Raw genomic sequence first — 12,791 nt, 5'->3', positions numbered from 1 at the left:
TAATGATCTTCTGTTTAGAAAACAACCAAAATCAAATGTATACAATGAGTTAGAAATACTTAAAATTAACATGTGACAAGAGAGCTTATACATGGTCGTTCAGTTTTCAAGAAATAGCTGTTAAATCTCTCTTAAATACCACTCTACTGTTTCAAAAGGAAGAAGTGTACATTGGCTAATATGGTCCTAGATACATGTGCCTGAAAATGGGAAAAAAAAAAGATAAAAGCTTGATTGCTTTTGATCATAGTGATAATAAGTCAATTTATTTAGGTCTTACACAATGCTAAACAATATCAACAGACATATTATACACTCTTATTCTCATATTATATTATAAATTCATTATAAACAAGACTTATTAGATTCAAAGGCACTGAAATTAACAGCCAATGATTTGATTTTATGCAAACCTTTTGGGGAAATGTCTTCAAACTTTCATGAAATGCTATTTCATCTCTTGTGCTACATCATGTTGAAGCAAGTAAAAATAACTTTTACACTCTGCTGCACTAGTAGACAAAAAAAAGGCTTTAAAATAAAAGTTAAATTTATATCACCTTGTACAATTTTCCAGGAAACACTGCTCACATGTGTCATGGTAGCTGTCATGCATCAAATATACTAAACCAGATTTGTACAAAAAAAAACCCTTGTCAGTCCAATTTATCATTATGTAGTTGTTGGAGATTTTGTTTTTGTTTTTCAGTGTATAAGAAAAAGTCTGTTTACCTAAGATTCGCTCATTGATAAGAACATATAAATCAATAGTGACAAATACATAAGTGCAATCATATACCACTATTTAAAAAATTGTTGATTCAACAATTCAAATAAATTCGTGTATTCAAATAAAATTATAAATTAGGTGAATTTTGAATTGCAAGAATGTTATTACGTAAGGGGAAATGATTTTAAAAATGTTTTGTTTTTTTCTGTATATAATCATTATTTTATCACAGCATTCCTTTGTATATACACCCAGATATAGGACCAGTATGTCTACGAATCAATATATAGATATATTAAAGTACTGCACAGCTGGTTGAGTAAGTAGCTGACCTTACTGGTTTGGATGTTGACGATTTATACATCAATACCAGTTCGGTATAATGGCCATGACCTGAAGATTTAACTCTTCATGGCCCTTACTTTCAACAAGGCACCATTACATCCCATTTCAGGGTACTTCTCATACATGTGACAAAACAGTCACCAATATAACATTCTCAACCAAATTCAGGACAAAAAACGTCAGTAGACTTAATAAGAATACTTCTGTCCAGAAATTTACTATCATTTCTCTATCTCTGCTATGACTGCCATTTCTCACTTGAACTGAAAATGTGTGTTCTACTTGTATCATCCTTCCATCCTCTTCCTCTCTACCATATTGTCTCTCACACTTGTCTCTCTACTACTATCACTTCCTGTTTGTCTTTCTCTCGTTTACATATAAAAAAACAAAGTAAGATATATTGAGCTATGGTTGTTTAAACTATAAATCAACTTCAGTAGGACTTATAAGGTTTATGGGTTTTACTCTACTTCATGTGGTCCCAGATCCTGTCCTATTGCATGGCATCTAGGATAAGGAACTTCTACTATAGCCTTGAGCTAACCAGTGTTTTGTGAGTGAAACTGGGAGATGGAAAATGTGCAGAAGCCCATCATTTATGTATGATGTATGTATGTATGTATGCATATATATATGTGTGTGTATGTGTCTGTGTGTTCTGTCTCTATGTCTGTTGTGTTTGTGTTACTATGGTTTGAAAAATTAATGGTTGTGTGCATGTCCTGTAACCCAGTGATGCAACTAAAAAATGATTGCTAAATTAAGTATTAGATTTTAAAATAAGTAGTGAAGGGGGTCAATATGATTGACTACAGCCCTTCAAAGCAGTGCTCCAGCATGGCCACAGTCCAGTGACTAGAACAGATAAAAGAATAAAGAGGTAAATATGTGCAAAGTCCACCTTTTTGTAAATAAGTAGAAATTATTGTTGCCATTTGTTGCTGTTAATGTTGTTGGTGGTGGTGCTGTTGTCATCGTCATCATCATCATCATCAGAGTTACTGTCAGCAGTAGCAACATTGGTGGTAGTGTCATCACCATCATCATCATCCTTGCTGTTGTTTACTCCTGGGTCATCCCTGATCAAAATGACCTATGATACAAGGAATTTGAATCTGTAACCATTCCATCTTGATCTCTAACATTCTGCATCCAAGAACCACATCAACTGATGTGTCCTTATTTTTTTTTTTTTTTTTTTTTAAGGATAGTATGTGATTTGTAGAAAATTTTATTACTATTTCTATTAGGCTTGACAACTACCATATTGAAAGCCTTCTTTGGTTCACCCTGGGAGTAGCAGGACACATTGTATAATTGCAATGAGTGGCAGATTGAGAATAACTTCTTGGTTAATTTGGCTTGCATATTCTGAAGGAATGCAAAATATTCATTTGGTATCACAATGGTTCAGTGGCTAAGCTTTGTGAGCCCATTTAACATTTTTACATATTTAAAAGGCTGTCAGTGAAGATAGTTTTCGTATTTGGAGGATGCACAGGATCTATTTAAACTTTAGAGACTCAGGAGATTGATTCTCTAAAATGCCCTGGTGGCTCATTAGAGGTAGTAGATAATTTCTGCTACCTAGGGAACCAAATTAGTAGTGGAGTAGGATGCATGGAGGGTGTGATACCTAGAATAAAAGTAAGATGGCGGAAATTAAGAGATTTGGTCACGGAAAGCTTCTCTGTCCAAGTGAAAAGAAGATTGTATGATGCGTAATTCTGCATGGTAGTGAGACATGGGCCCTGAATGCAGAGGACATGTGAAGGTTAGAAAGAAATGAGGCTAGTATGCTCTGTTGGATGTGTTATGTATGTATACCTGTTCAACAGAGTGCTAGTATTTTGAGAGAGAAGTTAGGCATAAGAGAAATTAGTTACTGTATACAAGAGAGAAAACTGTGCTGGTTTGGTCATGTCATGCAAATGGATGCTGACAGCTCTATAAAGAAGTGCTGATCTCTCAAAATAGATGGAACATGTGGAAGTGGGAGACCCAGGAAAACAAATTTCTATACTAACAACACAATGACAGGCCAGACTAATAACCACAACCATCTAAATATAAACAGGAATTACCTAGGTAACAACAACAGCTAAAGAAACTGATCAGCTGGGGAATTTCAACCATGTTTCGTGGTCTGCTACCACAACAGCTCCTTTATAGGATCCAGTTAGCTCAAGACATCATCAGGAGGAACCACGTCTGGTTTCGACCCCAACTCCTCTACTGTTTTGACTGTTTCAGAGGTGTCTTCAGCTCTGGTGTTGGGTGCATGTCTTCTTTCTTCTGTTCCTTGGCCTCTTCAATGTAGCGCCAATGAGCGTCAAATCTTTTCCCTTTAAATACCTGCTGCTAGGCTCCAGCAGGCAGCCCCAGCAAGTTGTCACGTGACACTGTCTCAACTTTAACTGACCAATGAAGGCGCGTAGTCTTAGCCCACGCATTCTCTAAACGATCGTCACCTGTCAGTCAGAATGTATACCTACTCACATTCTTTTGTGAACTCTTCAAAAATTCCATTACACAACCAATTGCTAAGTTTTTAAATACTAGACTAAACTTTGAACTAATAAAACCCGAAATAACTAAAATAGCTGGCACATCCTAGACCTACCTACATCCTTTTGGTGAACAACTAAAAAGCAAACCTATGACCTGAAGGGAACACACCTAAATATACACATCTGTTCACAAAGTTTTACATACATGAATAAATTATAAAAAATACTATAACCTAAATTTAATCAATAAAAATTTTTGAAAACACCTTTCTGTTACAACCCACCCTACAACCAAATTACTGCTCCATTCAAACTGACATACCTAAGGAAGATTTTAACTCAACAGAGCCAAGATTAACTTTCAATTCATTGCAGTCCAACAACAGCTTAGCTGGCCAAAACTTCAAAGTCATGGCCAATAATATATTTGATTAAGAATATCCTTTCTCCTCCTTCTGACAGAATGCTATGCTTGAAACACTAAAAACTCACTTTTTTTCCAACCTTTACTGAGTGTGAAGCTAACACATTCCATATGTATGCCCTCTTGTCTTGTTATTGTTATTTTTAATGATCAATTGTTAATGTTCAGTTTTTAATGTTCAATTTGACTATATATATATATACACACACACACTGATCGTTACCAACGTCGCTTCACTGGCACCCGTGTCGGTGGCACGTGTAAAAGATTCGAGCAAGGTCATTGCCAGTACCGTCTGACTGGCATCCGTGCAGGTGGCACGTAAAAAGCACCCACTACACTCTCGGAGTGGTTGGCGTTAGGAAGGGCATCCAGCTGTAGAAACTCTGCCAGATCAAGACTGGAGCCTGGTGCAGCCATCTGGTTGCCAGCCCTCAGTCAAAACCGTCCAACCCATGCTAGCATGGAAAATGGATGTTAAACGACGATGATGATGATGATGATGATGATGATATATATATACATATATGTATTACATTTCCAATATAAGTAGGATTCATCTAGAGAGAGAGAGAGAGAGAGAAGTAGCAAGGCATATTTTGTTATGTAGGATGTGGAGACTTTGCTTGGCTGAGAAAAGAATCATATTGAAGAACTCTCCTTACCCAGGTACCAACCCAAACTGTTTTTTTTTTTGCTTCTGTCTTAGAAATTTAATTCTGTACCTTAGAACATTTATTTCTATGCAAATTATAGTGCTCTTAACATCTTGATTCATTCATTTATATATTCTTTAATTTTTTCACCAACTTCAGTCATTTTTGTATAACTATTTTACTGTGCTGATCAATCATTTCAAATTAACTGGGTTGATCCCTAAAATAACTAGGATATAATTATTATATAAGTGGAGGCACATGGCCTAGTGGTTAGAGCAGCGGACACACAGTCGAGGGATCGCGGGTTCGAATCTCAGACCGGGCGATGTGTGTTTATGAGTGAAACACCTAAGCTCCACGTGGCTCCAGCAGAAGGTAATGGCAAACTTCTGCTGACTCTTTCACCACAATTTTCTTTCACTCTTTCCTGCTGCAACTAGCAGCTCACCTGCGACGGACCGGTGTCCCGTCCAGGTGGGGAACCTATACGCCAAGGAAACCAGGAAACTGGCTCTTATGAGCGAAGCATGGCTTGAAAAGGAACAAACAATTATTACATAGGCAGTATCCCCACCTCTCATGCTCCTTTTATCAACCGGCAATTATATAACTGGCCTGAGAAGCATGAATGGTGAAGCGGACTTGGGTAGGATTTGAACACAGAATGTCAAAAAGTCAAAGCCAAACACACCAAGTATTTTTCTTGACACTTTACAAATTTTCCATCTGCTGTCCTATATATAATATCATAAATCTTAAATTAAACTATTCTAAATAAGTGAGTTTGTAAGAACTTTGCTGCTTTGAATTTTTATTGCATTGACTAACAATACTAACCAAACACTCTGACAGAAAAAGAAAACACAAAACACATTTGAACTATAAAATTGGTTTCATTAGCTGAAATAACCTAACTTACCAGAATGGTGTGTAGATATAAACATAGTTAAGTGCAAATGTTTAATAGGATTTGGTTTAATGCTGGTGGTGGTGGTATGTTTCTATGTGGAGGTGTAATGGCCCAGTGGTTAGGGCAGCGGATTTGCAGTCGTAGGATCGTGGTTTTGATTCTCACACTGGGCGTTGTGAGTGTTTATTGAGGGAAAACACCTGAAGCGCCACGAGGCTTTGGCAGGGGGGGGGGTATGTTTCTATGTGGAGGTGCAATGGCCCAGTGGTTAGGGCAGCGGATTTGCAGTCGTAGGATCGCGATTTTGATTCTCACACTGGGCGTTGTGAGTGTTTATTGAGTGAAAACACCTGAAGCTCCACGAGGCTTTGGCAGGGGGTGGTGGCAAACCCTACTGCATTCTTTCACCACGATTTTCTCTCACTCTTTCTTCCTGTTTCCGCTGTACATGTATTTTAAAGGGCTAGCCTTGTCACACTCTGTGTCAAGCTGAATCTCCCCGAGAACTACGTGTCTGTGGAGTGCTCAGTCACTTGCACATTAATTTCACAAGCAGTCTGTTCCATTGATCGGATCAACTGGAGCCTTCGTCGTCGTAACCGACAGAGTGTCAAGATGTTTCTATGTTTGCTATCACACCCATAGTGGTGGTACTGGTTCTAGTATGTGTCTGTGTCACATGGTGGTGACAGTGGTGGGAGTAACAGTGGCAATGGTGTTATAATGGTTGTATGTTGTTATTATTGTTATTTAGCCCCAGATCCATGATCAAAGGTTTACAGGCCATGACCATTCCATTTAATTTTCAGGTATCTAGGTCTTCATTATCCAATGTGTTTTTCATTTTTAAAGGTAAGATTATGTGAGGGCTTTGACTGTTATTTCTAGCAGTGTGGTGCTTCTATGTGGGGTACAGCCTCCTAGTGGTTATGATTGTGACAGTGTTAGTGGTAGCATTTATGGTTGTGTTATCGGTGTTAATATTTATAAATGTCTAAGGCAGCGATCAAGCAGAACCATTAGCATACCAGACAAAATACTTGGTGGCATTTCACCTGTCTTTACATTCTGAGTTCAATTTCCACCAAGGTGGACTTAGCCCTTCATCCCTTCAGGGTCAATGAAAAAGATTCCAGTTACGTATTGGGGGTCAATGTAATCAAATTATCCCTTTCTCCCAAAATTGCTGGCCTTGCATCAAAACTTAAAACCAACATTTATCAATGCTTAGTAACACACTTGGAGTTGAGAGTGGCGGTGGTGGTGGTGCTGGTGGTGGCAGTAAGCCGAATTTGTATGAGTTATGATACCAGTTGTAGTGATGGTAAAGGTGGTGATGTTATGTGTATGGTATAATATTAGAGGTTCAGATAGCAGTAGTGGGGGAGATGGTAGTGTGTGTGTGTGTGAATGCTTATAGCATGGTGCTAATGTTAATGATATTAATAGTGTTAATAATGGTACCATTACTACAAGTATGTGAGCGGTATGAGACTAGTGGTAGTGGTGGTGGTGGTTGGTGGTGGTGGTGGTTGGTGGTGGTGGTGGTGGTGATGCTCTCCTACCTACCCAATCTCTGTATCCCTGACTGACAAAATCAATATGATTTGCTGTTAAACAGGGACTTTTCCATGTTGATATTTGGAAAGAAAGTGTGGACAAGGAATGATTTCCAGACAGGTATATTTCTGAGATGGAAATATGGGAAAAGAAAGAAAAAAAAGTATTTCATCTGTGGTTTTTAGGATGTGACAAATTAATCTCTTAGCATATTCTCCCATATATATTTTCATTCAAAGATGTCTAGTAAATATAGATTTGAATGAAAATATACGTTCATTTTACATATATCTGTCACTTTTTTCTAACTTATTTCTACTTCATTCATGATGTTATTCCCATTTTCTATCATTAACTATCAGTAATGATCATTTCTATCAGTAACTTTATAATAAATCATAACTAATCCAAAATAATTTGTGTACTTATTCTTCTTTATATACAGATTCAAAATAAATAATAAAAAAGTTTGATATTTTTTGCATGGAAATTGAAAAAAATATGTGTGTTAAGAGGTTAAGGATAGATAATTAGAGGAAAAGAGGTTAGTGCTTTTGATAGGCTTCAGCTGAATGCTACATTTATTGCAATGCTTGTACTAGGGTATAAGCTGTTAGGATAAGACTGATAGGGGTGACCCAGCTGGGACACTGCCTTTTTGGGTATTTAGTTAAACAAATCACCTCCAGGATTTTTACTGAACTACTAAATCATGGGGATATAAACAAGTTGTCAAACACTGGTGGTGGGTAAGCACCAACACAAAGAGACACATACATACATACATACATACATACATACATACATACATACATACATACATACATACATACATACATACATACATACAAGGTGCATTAGGTTATGTACCAACAAATTTGCAAAAAAGAAGCCTTGAAATACACAGTTTCACTGAGAAAGAGCAAAAGAAGCTGATGTAGATTCTCCAAATCCAATCTATTCGTGGCAAAGTGAAGATTTGTATGGCATTCGAAAGATTCTCCATCTGAGAGTGTTTAGGTGAATAAATGCACACACTTGAGTTGTGTGCATCGACAGCTCAACCAACACACCAACACAACATATCTACAAACACCAGGAATTCTCTTAACCCCAAAATTCTTGGACTTTGTAAGCAACCGGCTTGAATTTTCTTAAGGAAAAACCTTAGATAGGCGTAGGAGTGGCTGTGTGGTAAGCAAGTAGCTTGCTTACTAACCACATGGTTCCAGGTTCAGCCCCACTGCGTGGCACTTTGGGCAAGTGTCTTCTGCTATAGCCTCGGGGCGACCAAAGCCTTGTGAGTGGATTTGGTAGACAGTAACTGAAAGAAGCCCATCGTATTTATATGTGTTTATGTGTGTGTGTGTGTGTGTGTGTGTGTGTGTGCGTTTATGTGTGTGTGTGTGTGTGTGTGCGTGTGCGTGTGTGTGTGCGTGTGCATGTGTCTGTGTGTTTGGAGAAGGGAAGAGAGACAAAAAAAGAAAAAGAAAAATAAGGGAGGAAGGGGAAAAAATTGTGTTGATATTTATACCACTATATATATATATACACGCTTATACATGAAATATTAGAAAAAACACCTTTTATCGATTCAAAACGAACAACCAAATTACACCATCTTGAAAATTGTATATCATAGGAAAGTTAAAATTAAAGTGGCAATTAAAAAGTAAAGATGAAGTAAATTATAAAAATAATATAATGTATATAACAGGTATCCATCTCATCCTCTTGTACTCTTATATTCCTCCCCACCACTATGAGACTCTATAAAATTATTAAAATTCCTCACAAAGGAACTTAGTTTGATTTGAAAATCTCACTAGAATGGGAGAAAGCGCTAATGATCTAAGTGATATGTATATATAAAAAATGTAATATATAAATAAATAACTGTAAATATAAACCATCCGATCTTCTGATTACCTCATTTCTTCTAATATATATATATATATATATATATATTATATATATAGATATAATACATTTCTAAATCTCTCAGAGAGATTTATGCAGTAGTGATATGATAAAGTAGTTGTATGCTGTCAACTTAATGTGACAGTCCCATGTAGGGAATAATACTACTGCTATTATGTGAATACTATACTCCAGAGTATCCTGGACTCAATATGGGCAGCATGTGCAGCATCTGTGCCACGTAAACAAAAAAAGAAGAACCGCCCCAAAAGGGCAATTTGGGAAACTTCAGCGGTCCAACTTGCCAGGAGGGAACGTCGGACTGCTGAACGGGAATACAGGTTGCATAAATCAGACACCAACAGGAAGAAGCGGAATAAATCCTCCAACCATCTCAAGCAAGTGACAAAAAAAGCAGTGCTTGAATTTGAACAGTGCATAGCAGCCAATCCTGACAGCAAGGTTTTCTGGAAATATGTGCACTCAAAGCAGAGACCTCACTCTCCAGTGGGCCCTCTTCGCAACCCTCACACAAACCAGATCACTGACGACCCCAAGGAATGCGCAGAACTCATTGCCGAGTACTATGCAAACATATTCACTGTTGAAAGTCAAAATGTACCATCTTCACCATCACTAACAGCAAACTCCATAACAACTATGGAATTTACACCTGCATTGCTGCGACGTCACCTTCAAAATAAGCGTAACTATGCCTCCCCTGGTCTCGATGGAGTTACATACCTGCTTCTCAAACGTGGCAGGCACTTCCTTTTACACCAGCTTTCTATTTTCTTCCAGTACTGTCTCAACAATGGTGCTACTCCGGAGCAGTGGAAAACTGCCAGTGTCATTCCTCTGTTCAAAAAGGGCGACCGCACATCACCTGTCAACTATCGCCCAGTCAGTCTCACTAGCTGTATTGCAAAACTGATGGAATCGTGTGTCAGAGAAACACTCTGGAACTTCTGGAGCTCTCACAGTCTCATCCGACCCTCACAATATGGATTTGTCCCTAACTCCAGCTGCAGTGACCAGCTTGTCGAGTTCCTTGAGGACATTACTCAGATTACTGACAGTGGCTCATGGGTGGATGTTGTCTACCTTGACTTTGCTAAGGCTTTCAACTCTGTGCCACACAAAAGGCTTATGGTGAAACTCTCTGCAATGGGTGTGGGGTATGACCTTTTTAACTGGTTGAAATCCTTCATCCTCAGCCGAAAGGAGGTAGTCACAGTTCTAGGACAGCACTCTACACCATATGAGATGTCATCGGGTGTACCACAGGGATCTGTCCTTGGTCCCCTCTTGTTTGTGGCATACATTAACGACATAGATGCCAATTTAAAGAATGCCACAGTATTGAAATATGCAGACGACATCAAGCTGTACCTTGAAATCAAGAGGACAGATCCTGATGTCTACAACTCTTTCCTGCAATCAGACCTAGACACAATGCAGCAATGGATCACAGACTGGCAACTGAAACTGGCTGTGGACAAGTGTACCACCATGCATTTTGGGAGAAAAAACCCTGCGTTCACTTACTCCCTCCACAACACTGATATCAAGAAATCCTCTTGCGAGCGTGACCTAGGCATCACTGTCAGCAGTGATTTGCGTTGGTCAAAGCATATCTCTAAGATTGTCAGGAAGGCCGAGGGTGTCTTGGCATCACTCAGCAGGTCTTTTGTTAGCCGCTCTCCAGCCATCTATTTAAAACTGTATACAGCTATGGTACGACCACACTTGGAATTCGCATCATCAGTTTGGAACCCCTATCTTGCACAGAACATTGACCTCCTGGAATCTGTCCAGAGACGTGCAACCAAACGCATACCCTCCATCAGACACCTACCATATTCTGAGCGCCTTGTTTCCCTGGGCATGGATTCACTGAAGCTCCGGCGTTTGGCGACGGACTTGGTAAACACCCACAAAGTTATCAACCACCTCACCAACAACACACTGAACACCTTTTTGATCTCCATGTGTCTAACACACGTGGACATGCCTACAAAGTCAGAAAACAATACAGCTCCCATGACTTTCGGAAACATTTTTTCACGCTCAGAGTTGCTGAAGCATGGAATAAACTGCCTGCGTCAGTTGTTGACTGCCATGACACTGCATCTTTTAAGGCCCTCATGCTTTCCGAAATCCGCCGAAACTACACCTGATTATATATACACTTTAGATGAGTTGTAGTGCACCTGAGCACTGTACACAATTATTATTATTATTATTATTATTATTATTATTATTATTTAGCCCTAGGAAGCAGCACCGCTTCCTGTCAGCCTTGACACATTTCCTGTGTCTTTATGTTTACAAGGGGGAGATAAGCACCCAGCTAAGCCAGCATCCATATATATATATATATATATATATATGAAGGGCTTCCACACAGTTTCCATCAACCAAATTCACTCACAAGACATTGGCCAGCCTAGGCAAATAATAGAAGACACTTGCTCAGTGTGTCAGGGTGGTGTGCAGCAAGACTAAGTTACAAACTGCATGGTTGCAAAGTGACCTTCTTGACCACAAAGCCATACTAACTAAATAATGAAAATAACGAAAAAGTACAAAGCCAAAACTGTGTTTCAAACCTACATACTTTCCCATTAAAGCACAGTAATTGCTCTCAATTTCAAATATGCTCTATGTGCAGTGAACCATGTCACTGCACATGAACAGAAAGTGGGTATATTTTAATTTTTTACCTTTTGCTTGTTCCAGTCATTAGAATGTGACCATGCTGGAGCAATGCCTTGAAGAATTCCATCTGAAAAAAATCGACCCACCCACCCAGTACTTTTTTTAAGGCTAGTATTATTCTATCAGTCTTTTGTGCTGAACTGCTAAGTTACAGGGATGTAAACACACCAGTACCAGTTGTCAAGGCAGTGGTGGGAGACAAACACAGACACAAAGACACACACATACACATGCATATATATATATATATTTACATACATATCTACATACATAGATACATTGGGCTTCTTTCAGTTTCCAGTTTCCATCTATCAAACCAAGTCACAAGGCTTTGGTCAACCCAAGGCTATAGCAGAAGACACTTGCCCAAAGCATCACCACACTGTGGGACTGAACCTGGGACCATGTAGTTGAAAAGCAAACTTTTTATAACACAGCCACGCCTGCACCTCTAGATGAAAACAATATTTTTTTCATAAAAATGTCAAGCTGATATGAATTATGTTCAGACTTGTTAACCATGTGTACAAACCGCAAAAGATTTTTCACTCAAGACATGTCTTGACCATGCTGCAGATTCAGGCTCCATTATATAGGTTTATTTCCTAAAATAAAATGAATAAATAAAATTTCAGCTTCTTTGATGCTGTTATTATTGAAATAAACTTTCTGAGTTCAATTCAACAGTGACAGAACAATATTAAGTCAGACTAAAAAGAGGTGATGTCGATTTGTAGGGGAATTCACCAAAATGAGATAAAAATATAATACAAAGAAAGAAAAATGTGTCCTAGTTAACATTTGCAATGAAAATCACTGAGGCTATGAAGAAATTGCTTGAGTATTGAAAGGAGTGACAATAGAAAATGAAAAGTGACAAAGGTAAATGAAACACACATAGCATACATATAACATACATACAGTGTCTCACAGACAGCCATACACCCACACATACACACGTATACTAAGAGAAGTGAAGTGGCCAAGAAAGGAATTTTGACTCATCAAC

The 12,791-nt window shown here is 38.4% G+C and overlaps 1 long non-coding RNA gene across 1 annotated transcript in view; it reads right to left on the bottom strand.

Annotated features, from left to right (window-relative positions):
* Positions 1–4,789: 4,789 nt before the first annotated feature.
* The window catches only part of LOC118762321, an 11,753-nt gene continuing 3,751 nt past the window's right edge, over positions 4,790–12,791 (bottom strand). Inside the window, exons 3-4 of the long non-coding RNA XR_004998072.1 lie at positions 6,236–6,240; positions 4,790–4,803 (exon numbers count right to left, since the gene is read on the bottom strand). This is a non-coding gene — a long non-coding RNA (uncharacterized LOC118762321). The remainder of the gene's footprint in view (positions 4,804–6,235; positions 6,241–12,791) is intronic.

This window comes from Octopus sinensis, linkage group LG2, assembly GCF_006345805.1.
Source record: "Octopus sinensis linkage group LG2, ASM634580v1, whole genome shotgun sequence".
Classification (NCBI taxonomy): domain Eukaryota; kingdom Metazoa; phylum Mollusca; class Cephalopoda; order Octopoda; family Octopodidae; genus Octopus; species Octopus sinensis.
This window is presented reverse-complemented; position numbering and strand designations above follow the sequence as displayed.